Raw genomic sequence first — 11,340 nt, forward strand, 5'->3', positions numbered from 1 at the left:
ACTCTGTGGTCCTAACATGCCCTAAGAAATACAGCTACAGTCCAAACAGTCCAAACCTTCCTCCTCAGCTAGGACATGTATGGCCTGAGTCCTGCAGCAAGCACTCAGGATAAAGCAGCGATTTATTAAGACATCAGATTAATGACTGAGTGCAGTTTATTGGTGTGGCCATAACTGTCCCAGTTTCTGGCCCACTGGGAAAATTAACCACACACCCCTGACATGGTATACTGTGCATAATTCAGATCTCAATTTCCAGTATTACCTTTTGCTGCTGGTAGTTAACGAGTGTTGGTTAAAAAGAAACCTGTGTAGTTGCATCATCACTGCTGTAGCAGGAAGGTGTGAGTCAGATTTTTATAATGAAACAGAAAGACATGCTGGGAATGATGAGCCACAGAAACTCAACAATCTCACCGACTTCATGCCTCATTGCTCAAATTCAAAGGCAGAATTACTCTGTATAAAGCAGAGAAGACAATGAAGTTTACTTAAAAAGTTAATTGTAATCAGTGGAGCGCGTGTGTGTGTGTGTGTGTGTGTGTGTGTGTGTGTGTGTGTGTGTGTGTGTGTGTGTGTGTGTGTGTGTGTGTGTGTGTGTGTGTGTGAATTATGTGTCTCTTTAAAATTTAACATACTTTCATTTTGTTAAAAGTTAAAGATGAATGAAAGGAAGCTTTGATGTCCACTCTCAGACCTAAACTTCACCTTTGACCACAGTGACAGTGGCATTCAAACACAGCCTGACCTCATCAGACTGGACGTGCATCAGGGTCCAAGGCTGCTCCGGATGTTTCAGAAGAAAATAAACTTGTAAGAATCAAGTTCTGTAAAATTGTACAACCTTGGAGACAAATTTTTTTACTTTGAGATAAGAAAGGTGGCAACAAGTCACTATGTCTGATATTCATCAGTGAACATAGAAAACAGCTGGGCCATTATTACAAATTATAATTTAATTCTATCTGGAATATGAAACATCAGTGCACAAAGACACACTGTGGATTTACTGCACCCTTTCAGTCCGCTGTCACACAGTGTGACAGGATGACATCAGTCACACAGCTTTATCTGATGGAGACTTGAAGATCTCATATCTACTATCATATCTACTCATTTCAGCAGAAAGCAGTCCCAGTGCAGAGCAGATGACAGCGATTCTCACAGGTGGCGTCATCGTTTTACGTGAAAGCAAGCTGAGGTCATCTCCTCAGCCTGTAAACTCCTTGGGCGAGCTCGACTATGCACGTGAAGTTTTGGGCCCTTTCAAAGTGTCTTTGGAGAAACCTGCTCACCCTTCATAAGGTCTCAGCTACTAATCATCTGAGAATCACATCCATGGCTATGGCCAGCTATACTGCGTTTTTGTTTATCACAAACTTTATCTACAGTAAACGATTCGTGTTTGGGACGCCATAAACCTGTCTCAAAGTCGCTAGCATCTGCACGTCTAACGTTTTCATGGATACATACTTGATCCATGTCACTGCACACTAGTCACTATCACCTGCCAGGGGACAAAGGTCCATTCCCTTTCTGTGCCTGTTATGTGTCAAGGGAAGTGTGGCCCGTGAGTCAGTGGATTAGTATCCCTGTTAGCCCTGCCCTTGTTTGTTAAAGGTTAAAGCTGTGACCCCACCAGCACCCACGTGCTCTATCTTCTGTAGTCGGAGGAATGACTGTATAAGAACAAAGTTTCCATGAGGCTGGTAAAGCAGGTGACCCCACCTAAACAACATTTACAGACTTCTGTCTCTGCCTGTGCTCCAGCTGTGCTGCTTTACATGACCCATGTAGCTCTGGTGGTTGACTGCACGTGCTTGGCATGAGAAATAAAAATCCGTCTATTACTTACTGCCAATCTCTCTTGGGAAAAATCGAGCCTCGACATTTATGTTTCTTTTTTCCATAAACCTTGTTATGGAGGTCAGCTATTGGGGGATATTTTCCATGTTTGTCTGCAGAGGCAGTTGGGCAGGGCTCAGGCACTCTGGCACACAACATGGAAAACCTTTCAAAAGAGGCCAACATAAACGCTCCGTGCCAGAGCGAACTGATTACTATTATATTAGCTGCCAGTCTGAGAACGAACCCCAGAGAACCCATTTGGTTTTATCCCACAGCATCACTGTCTCTGCATACTCCATCCATCCACTCCATCCATCCATTCGCTTCCGCTTATCCCTTTCAGGGTCGCGGGGGGCGCTGGAGCCTATCCCAGCTGTCATAGGGAGAGAGGCGGGGTCCACCCTGGACAGGTCGCCAGTCTGTTGCAGGGCCAACACACAGGGACAGACAACCATTCACACTCACATTCACACCTAGTGACAATTTGGATTATCCAATTAACCTATCCCCACAAGCTGCATGTCTTTGGACGGTGGGAGGAAGCCGGAGTACCCGGAGGGAACCCACGCAAACACGGGGAGAACATGCAAACTCCACACAGAAAGACCCGGCCTGATGGTGGAATTGAACTCAGGACCTTCTTGCTGTGCGGCAACAGTGCTAACCACCGTGCCACCGTGCTGCCCTCTGCATACTCATGGCCAACAAATTTAAGATGCTTCAGTTGCCACAGATAGAACTGGATGACATTCACGCTAACATCACCCTTATATCAGTACATCAGAGTGTAACAGTACAGTACATCACAGCAGGCTGTCTGCCCTCTCAGACATATTACAGTTATAGATTATCAGTACTGCAAACACTCACCATCTACTCTGTGAGCAGTAGTGAAACTGTGAGAAGTCAAACACAAATGGGAAACAATGAGTGTCTGCAACCTGCTAGCGACCAAAGCCAAACTGACAGCAACTATTCACCCACTACACTGGGAATACACATTTATCCCCCAACATCCAGTGGTTGCTGCAACAACTCATGCTCACAGACATCTGTGGAGGCAGGCTCCACCACACTGACTGTGTCATGTGCAACACTGGTGTGGGCGCTGATGCCACGGTACATAAGGAAAATTACCACATCAGTGGTGGTAAAGGTGGAAAAGTTGAAACTAGAAACAAAACACATCCTGAAAGTTGCATCTTTTCAAGGTGCTGCAGCATCTGCATTATAATGTGGGAATCTCTGGGCTCCTGCACTGATGTATCACTGAAAAGGTGGGAAAACTGACAGAATCACACATCTGCGTCTTCAACCTGGCCTAGCCAGCCGCAGCACCTGGTTACAAAAGCTGTGAGATGGACAACCAGCTGAACTGTGCCAGTGGATGCAAGGTCACTTTTGGCTTGTACAGCCATCTCCCAGGGCAACAACAGCAGGTGTAGCGGGCTCATTAGCCCCGTTTAGGCCACACTCTTACCTTTTAATCATTTATTTAAATTAGTTTACTTAATGTTTAAAGAATTCACTGTATAAGATGATTATAATAGTGCCAAAGATAATCATGAAGCAGCTTTAGATGTTCACTTTGTAAACTTTGCTCCATGTGGTTGGGATTGAGAGCGGGCCTACATTGTGACCTTCATCTTAGTTTGCTCCTAAAACTTCTCAGGCAGATTCATCCATGGCTTGCAGAGTTGTGATAGTTTTGTATTTTCTCATTGTTTAATTTTTAGTTCAATTTTTATTCGTTCCCGTGTTTTAGTCTGTCTGGAGGGCATATATCTGGGGGAGAAGGAGGAGCATCAGCACAGGCACCTATTACATATCAAAAGTATATCATATGCAGTATAATAACAGCCACATGGTGCAGGACAGTGATTACAACGTTTCTATTGCCGAGGGAGTTTGGGGCTCGCTGCTGCCATCTTGTGGTGCAATGCTAAAAATGTCCACAGGGCGCTTTAAACCTACGACAGACGTTACTGAAGCTCCTAATATCACATCTTTGTCGTAGCTTCTCACACTCAAGTGGTTATAACCGAGTGATAATCCGTGTGTTTAGAGACAAAGCACCGTTTAATATCTCTCTGCCTATTGCTAAGCTAACGTATGCTAAAGTGTCCAACCAGACATGTTGTCCCAACAGCAAACGCTGAGTAGAACGAATGGTTCCGGCCCTGCAGTGTTTTTGTTTTTTTTTGTTTTTTTTCATAATTTAATTAAATTTATGCACATATTACAATCTCTCGTTGGGAGACAACATTAGTGCAACAACATCTTGAAAAGGTTGAATAAGAAACCAAACGAAATAGGAAAAAAAAACTAAAAGCAAGAACAAAAACAAAAACAAAAACACATATATACATATACATAAATATATGAAGGCCATTTTTATGACATATAACAGTTTCCTTTCTGCGAACACTTTAACATACATGTGGCTTACTTAGTACACCAAAAACACAATCATTAAAAGGATAGAGATTGAGTCCCATTGTCGCATATCAAAGCAGCCTCTTTACATGAATCCCTCAGTAATTCTAAAGATGACAAAAAAGATTTTAATTCAAATTTTAATACAGTTAGGGAAGGTCTTTTACTTTGCCATTTGCATTTGTGTATGTGGTATTTGCCCATAATTATCACCACCTTGTGTACCGGCCCTGCAGTTCAAGGTTCAAGGTTCAAGGTTCTTTATTTGTCACTTGCATAGTTATACAATTATAACACACAGTGAAATGTAGCCTGACACGCTCCTCGACATGTGCAAAAATTGGGGGGGGGGGGTGTAGAGGAAGAACATTATATATATATATATATACATATATGTGAGACGTTCAGGGTCTAACGCTGCGGTCTCCAACCCCCGGGCCTTGGACCGGTACTGGTCCGCGAGTCGTTTGGTACCGGGCCGCGAGAGTTGAGGCTCAGGTGTGAAATGTATAGTTTTCAGGGTTTTTATCGGTTTTGAGCGTTATTTTGTTATCGTTTTTATCGTTAACTCGGTTTTCCTGGGTCTTTTCAGTGTGTTATGAATAAATCTTCTTCTTTTCGGTACCGGTACTAGTTTTATTTTGTTGTATTTAAAGGCCGGTCCATGAAAATATTGTCGGGCATGAACCGGTCCGTGGTGCAAAAAAGGTTGGGGACCGCTGGTTTAACGGACACACCGCCGTCGGAGGCTGTTCTCCGGGGGACCATCATCAGCTGAAAGCTTCCTCTTCAGTGTCGCTTGTCTCTGTCACTACCAACTGCCTATCGAGACCAATTTAATGTACGAGGGGGAACAAGGTGGCACTCCATTCTCATTCCACACAACCAACCTGTTTCCAACTTTCCTTGTGACTTGCAGAAATTTAGGTGAGGCACTAGGGCTGGGTATCGTCACTGATTTCTAGAATCGATTCAATTCCGATTCACAAGGTCCCGAATCGATTCGATCCACGATTCGATTTAATTCGATTCGATTCGATTTGAATTTGGGAAATTTTGACAGTCAGAAATATTATAATTCAGATCAGTACATTTACATATTTTTGTATCTATAAAAAGGAAGCTGACACACACAAGACTTTATCAAAGGTGTGAGCATCACAGCAGAGGCCTTTGTGTCAAAGTAGCTGAAGATAAAACACAGAAAAACATGAAGGTTTTCCTGTTCTGGGATTTTATAAAAATATTCTGCAGTAGATCAAAAAACGAAAGAAAACCATTAATCAACATATGAACATTACCTCTGAAGTTACAGCGGTTTTATTAGAGACACGGTTAAGCGTTTTGCATTTTGCATAATTTTAAAAAGTTTAAATTTGTTCAATATTGAACGGCAGAAATGAGGTTTTCTTTTCGGAAGTATGTAAAACGAAAAAAAAAGGGCGTAAACAACAGCGCAGACCCGCGGATCAGAATCAGCGAGCTGTCGGCTTTCAGCCCCGACCGTCAGCTGAGAAAGGAGACATCTCACTGATTCTGATCCACGGGTCGGCGCTGTGTGTTTACGTCTTTGTGCAGAATCCGTCTACCTGCTCTCATTTACTGTTTTAGCTGTTTGGTGGTTGTTGAAATTTTGTGAGGTTTCATCAGAGATTCTGGCATTTCGGGCAAAATAAATTTATATTAAAAAATCGATTCAGGATTTTAATGAATCGATTTTACGTTATCTAAGCCAGAATCGATTTTAATCAATAAATCGATTATAAAAACCCACCCCTAGTAGGCACTGACCGCACTGAAAGTAATGGCGTCGGAATATTCTGGCTGGGGGAGAAAATTCTGCCTCGCGCAACAGCAAACTTTCCGTATTTCGCAAAACGGAGCGAATCCGTAGCAAATCCACGGTAAAGGGACCCCTAAATTTACTGATTTTTTTAACAGTGCAGATGATTGAGCTGCGTATCAAAACCCTGAAGGAGCTACAGAAGCAAAAGGGTCAAGTTAAGGAGGAGCGGAACAAGGAGAAGATGCAGGACACTGGAGAAAAGGACTGCCCCAATTGGGGCCAGAACCAGTATGGACAGAACTTTGAGCAGCAGAACCGATGGATGTAAACAGACTGAAATGGAGGAGGGCAGGATCCAAGGGCACGCTTCAGGCCGTGGTTTACCCAGAACACCACAACAGGAAAGTGATGAACACAAACACCCACACAAACACACACATCTACATGCACAGACTCAGAATGAAGAGTGATACACACACACACGCTGATGCAATGAAGAATGCTTTACTAACAAATGCTGCACACAAACATCCAAATACGGAGTCGGTTACAACAAAAAGAACCCATTGATTATTTATTGGTTAAATGCATTTCATGTTACCCATAGGGCATTTGTGTAGATTTAGGGGACAGGGTCTATTGCAGTTTGGAAATGAAAACAATGTCTGTGCGTGATGTCTGTTTATGGCTCAAGGCCTCCACTGAATTGTTTACTGTGCTTCACACAGCCTAACAAGGAGCAGTGGTACAGAGTGAAAATGATGAATGAACGGTGTGAGTTTTATTTCGGAGAATATGAAAAGGTTGTGTTGATTTAACTTAGTTGTTTAAGTTTCTGCCAAAGCAAAGCATTTGTGTGTAACCAGTGTCCACTATTGAGTCAAGTAAATCCAACATGTTTTTGTTGGTGCAAAAAAGGAGTTTCGGTGCCTGTAGGCCTACACAATATTGTGTGTGGAGTTTTGGTTGATCTTTGGGTTTTGTTTGACACTAGGTTGATTCTATCAGTGAGGTTTGGATTGTTTTCCTTCTCTAAGAGAGAGATGGATGGTTTTATGTTTGGACATGTTTGCAATGGGCCCCAGTATCTGTTATTATATGAGCGTTTAATTGGTTACGTTTGTTTTTGCTTTCGTTACAGTGCACTGAGATAAGAACATCTGAGAGGTGTGATCCACCGGTGGTGATATTTTGGTATTTTGTGAGCTCCTGATTTAACAAATCGGCTCCTTAATCCAGGCCTGAGAGAGTGAACGTTAAAGCGCTATAAAATATTCTTACTGAAAATGGGGAGAAATTCACCTATATGGGACACTGATGGAATGAGAAGTCCTGAGCCTAAAAGGATTGCAGCGAGTCAATCCAGTCCAAAGAAAAAATAACAAACAAGGAACTGTTTCCTTTAAACGTCATCTTGCTGGTGATGGAGCCTCGAATAGGTTGCGCGTGAGACCCCATTATCAGCAATATCTGGTATGAAGGTGTGTGGATGTATGCATGTGACTGGACTGTGATGGACTACAGGGCTCGCAAAATTTTAAAATCCCTGGTAGCCCTTCGGGCAGGCACTCTTTAGTTTTTGGTAGCCCGAAATAAATTTGAGTAGCCCGAATAAAAAAAGATTATTTTTATTGTATAATATTGTAAAGGAAACAAAACATCAATCAAAAAATTGTTAAAACACAAATTACAACAACTGTGTAAACATTACAATCAACTCAAATATCTGGTTCTAATTAAACAGAATTTTCTGTGAACTTGTTAGAACTGTGTAGAACATGAATTAGTCTGTGTCAGATCCTGAATCTGAAATTTCCACTGAAGTCTCGGATGAGAAAATGCCACTCGACGTTGAGGGCATAGCATCTCCTTCATCAGCTTTCTCTTCCTGTGCATTGCCCTCCATTTCACTGCTCTTTGTTCTTGTCGGGGTTTTATGATCCAGGTGTCTTGAACCTTTTCCAGAAAACATCCAGAAATGAATCGACTTGTCAGGGCAAAAAGATTCAACTGTTTCCCCATTAATGGAGAGTTGCATGCAGTCATTCAGTGTTTCAGGGTGTAGAGAGGTACGATGTGTTGTCTTCACTCGGTTCATGCAAGAAAATCCTCTCTCACAGATGGCTGTCGATGGACTAAGTGTCAGCATTAATTTCACCAGCAACAAGATATGAGAGAGATGTTCTGGATTCTCAGAGAGGAGATCTCTGTACAAGCAATCTACTTTGCGACCCCGGCGTTCTGCAAGCCACACTTTTAGATCCATCCATTCTTGTGGAATTTTCTCTTTCTCTTCTGCATCTAGCAAACAGGCAAAATGTGTGACAAGATAATCCACCTCTTCATCCCCATAATTTGCTAGTTCTTCTCTGGGGTAGGGAAGAGTGGAAGGGTCAAAAACCTTGAAACAAGAGAGAGGCTTTTCATGGAGATTTTTAAATCTGTTGTCCATGTACTTGACTGTGTTGTCAATAATCTTCTGGATCTCTGCACCAAAGGTGTCTTTGTCTGTTCCCTCACCTCTTCTAGCAGGTCGCTGACTTTTTGTTAGCTGAGTTCCACAGTAGCAAATGCTACCATCCTGGTTCGCTGTGAACTTTGTGTCCAAGGCTTTCTGATATTCTCCTGGTTTTGTTTTTAGGCTGAGTAAGCGTGATGTTGTGCTCTCAACTAACTGATTTGTTCGTGTGATGTTTAGGTTATCATGCTGAAAATCCGTACAGCACTTGGATAAGATGGTACTGGAGTCCAACATGAAACGCAGGAAGCGAACAAATTTCTCAGTCTTCATCTCCTGCACCACCCCCGTAGCCTTGGCTGCATCCTCGGCTTTGACATCACTTCCTTCTGCCATGTTCTCCATATGAACAACAGTGGGAGTGTAATTTTTTTCCACAGCCTTTAGACATCTCAGCCGGCTTGGAAGTCACCGCGTGCTCTTCAGCCCACTGAAATGTGCCAGCCTCTCATTTAGCAGTTCACTTATTTCTGTCAGCTCTCTTCGCTTCTTTGGGGAATAGTAGTACATCTTAAAGATGGTTTTCAGTGTATCTTCAAATTTCACCAGGTACTCACAGCCTTTCACGCTATCCAGCACAGCTAGCTCTAGTTTGTGTGGCACACAGTGGATTGTTATGATGTGGGGGTATCCTCTGTTTCAGTCTCCCAGATACTCCTGTTTTCTCCATCATCACTGCACCACCATCAAAATTTGCACACACTACTTTCTTTTTCCATGTGTCCTCTCTGATACCCAAGGTGTTCACTGCTTCATCAATAGCCTCTAAAATATCTGCAGCATTTGCACTCTTGACTGGCTGACATTTGATCATGTATGTGGCTATGTCACCATTATCCCTCACATACCTGACGTGAACCAACTCCTGTTCTATTATACCAGTGTCTGTACTGCCATCTGCAAGAATGGATAAGAACCTGCTTTCTTGAATTTCCTTTTCAATCTGGTCTCTTGAAGTTTGTGCTGCTGCTCCAATAAACTCTCTGCAAGCATGGTCATTGAGGTAAGTGGAACCAAGATCTAGGCCATTTGCTTTCTGAAGTTTGCAAAGACTGCTAAATTTTGCCAGTGGTAGTTCACTCTTTGCAACATAGCACGCAGTTCTAAACAGCTTTTTCAGGACTTCTTGTTGTGCTTGGTTTATTTTTAGTATGGTTTTTGCAATTGGTGTTTGTTCTGGGACAGATGCTGCAGACTGAGCACCAATGCATTTCTTGTGATGCAGAGATTTCTCATGAGTTCTGATGGGGTCTTTCCTAAAATTACTGGTCCCAGTAACAAAGGCGCTTGTCGACTCAGCAATAGAGGGAAACTCACGACACACCCGGCAGAACATCATGTTATTTACCTTGTCATATTCCAGCCACAGAAATTCTTTTGTCCATGAATCCAAAAAACTGCGCTTTCTTTTTGCCTCGTAATCTGATTTATCATAACTTTTCCGCTTTGTGGTAGGCCTTTCTTTGCCTGTCCCTTCTTCATCCTGACCTGTCTTTTTTGGCTCAGCAGAACTAAAATACCTGCCTAAATCCATCTGTCTTTACACATGCCAGAGATTTTTTTTTTAATTCTCTGCGCAGTCAACCTCGAGCACGTTTAAGCTTGTGTTGTGCCCTTAAACAGGGGAAATAGTGAGGAGAGGTGAAACAAAGGCACAGACATGCAGCTCTCACTCTCACTCGTCTGTATTGAGTTTCAGAAGCAATACAACCAAAACAATATTCTTATGGATGCACTCAGTCTCAGGACAACTGTATCCAAACTAAGTCACTATTGTTCGCTGCATTAGCTGATGAGAATACTTTAGATAACATGAACTGTAGCATTAGACAAAAACATATTTTTAACTCGCACATGTTAGCTGACACAGTCACTAACTTTCCACAGCAATGAAATAATACTTTAAGTACTGCATGTCTTTCAGTAGTTAACTTATACAGATAGTAACAGAAAAATCTTCACACAATATGGCGGAGTAATAGCGAAAACTAGCATACGCAGCAACAGAGATTAACTGGAACTTCTCAGCAAAATAGTCTGCAATTCACATCTTTCACTACAATAACCAATGATAACAATGTAATAATCAACAGTAACACACATTTATACAGATTTGTGCATGACAGTTACCTTAAACAGGGGAAATAGTGAGGAGAGGTGAAAGAAAGGCACAGACACGCAGCTCTCACTCTCACTCGTCTGTATTGAGTGAAGGAGGAAGCGCGCGAACCCACCTACTGGAGCCCTGAGGCATTAACAATGGATCGACGCACAATCAACCCAGGCAAAACTTTCACTACTTATCTCCCTCTATATTCCCACTGCATATTCTATTTGAAAACAGTCAAAGCAACAAATAAAACATTAATAAGGGCATGACATGAAATATAAGGAACAGAGATGTACAACTTCAAAACTAATCAAATTTATGATCCACCACATACTCCCCCTCAGAATAGATGTTGTCCTCAACATCCAAATGTTTAACATTTAGCACAAACGTGGAGTTATGAACATTAATATCACCAAAACCAATAAACCATTGCATACTATAACTGTTTCTTGTACCTTATATGTAATCTACAAAAATAGTTTCACAAGCTGGAACTCTTTTCATACATTCTTTAGTGTGGGTTATTACCCAAAGTCTTTCAGTGTTCTCATACAGTCTGTATGAATTACAGTGTCCATGCAGTTACATTAACACAGTCTGCTGCTGGCTTGAGAACAAAGTCATTTTAGTGCAGCTTGG

This window comes from Rhamphochromis longiceps, linkage group LG17 (genome assembly GCF_057381845.1).
Source record: "Rhamphochromis longiceps isolate RC_006_pf linkage group LG17, R_longiceps_female_GT1.1, whole genome shotgun sequence".
Lineage (NCBI taxonomy): Eukaryota > Metazoa > Chordata > Actinopteri > Cichliformes > Cichlidae > Rhamphochromis > Rhamphochromis longiceps.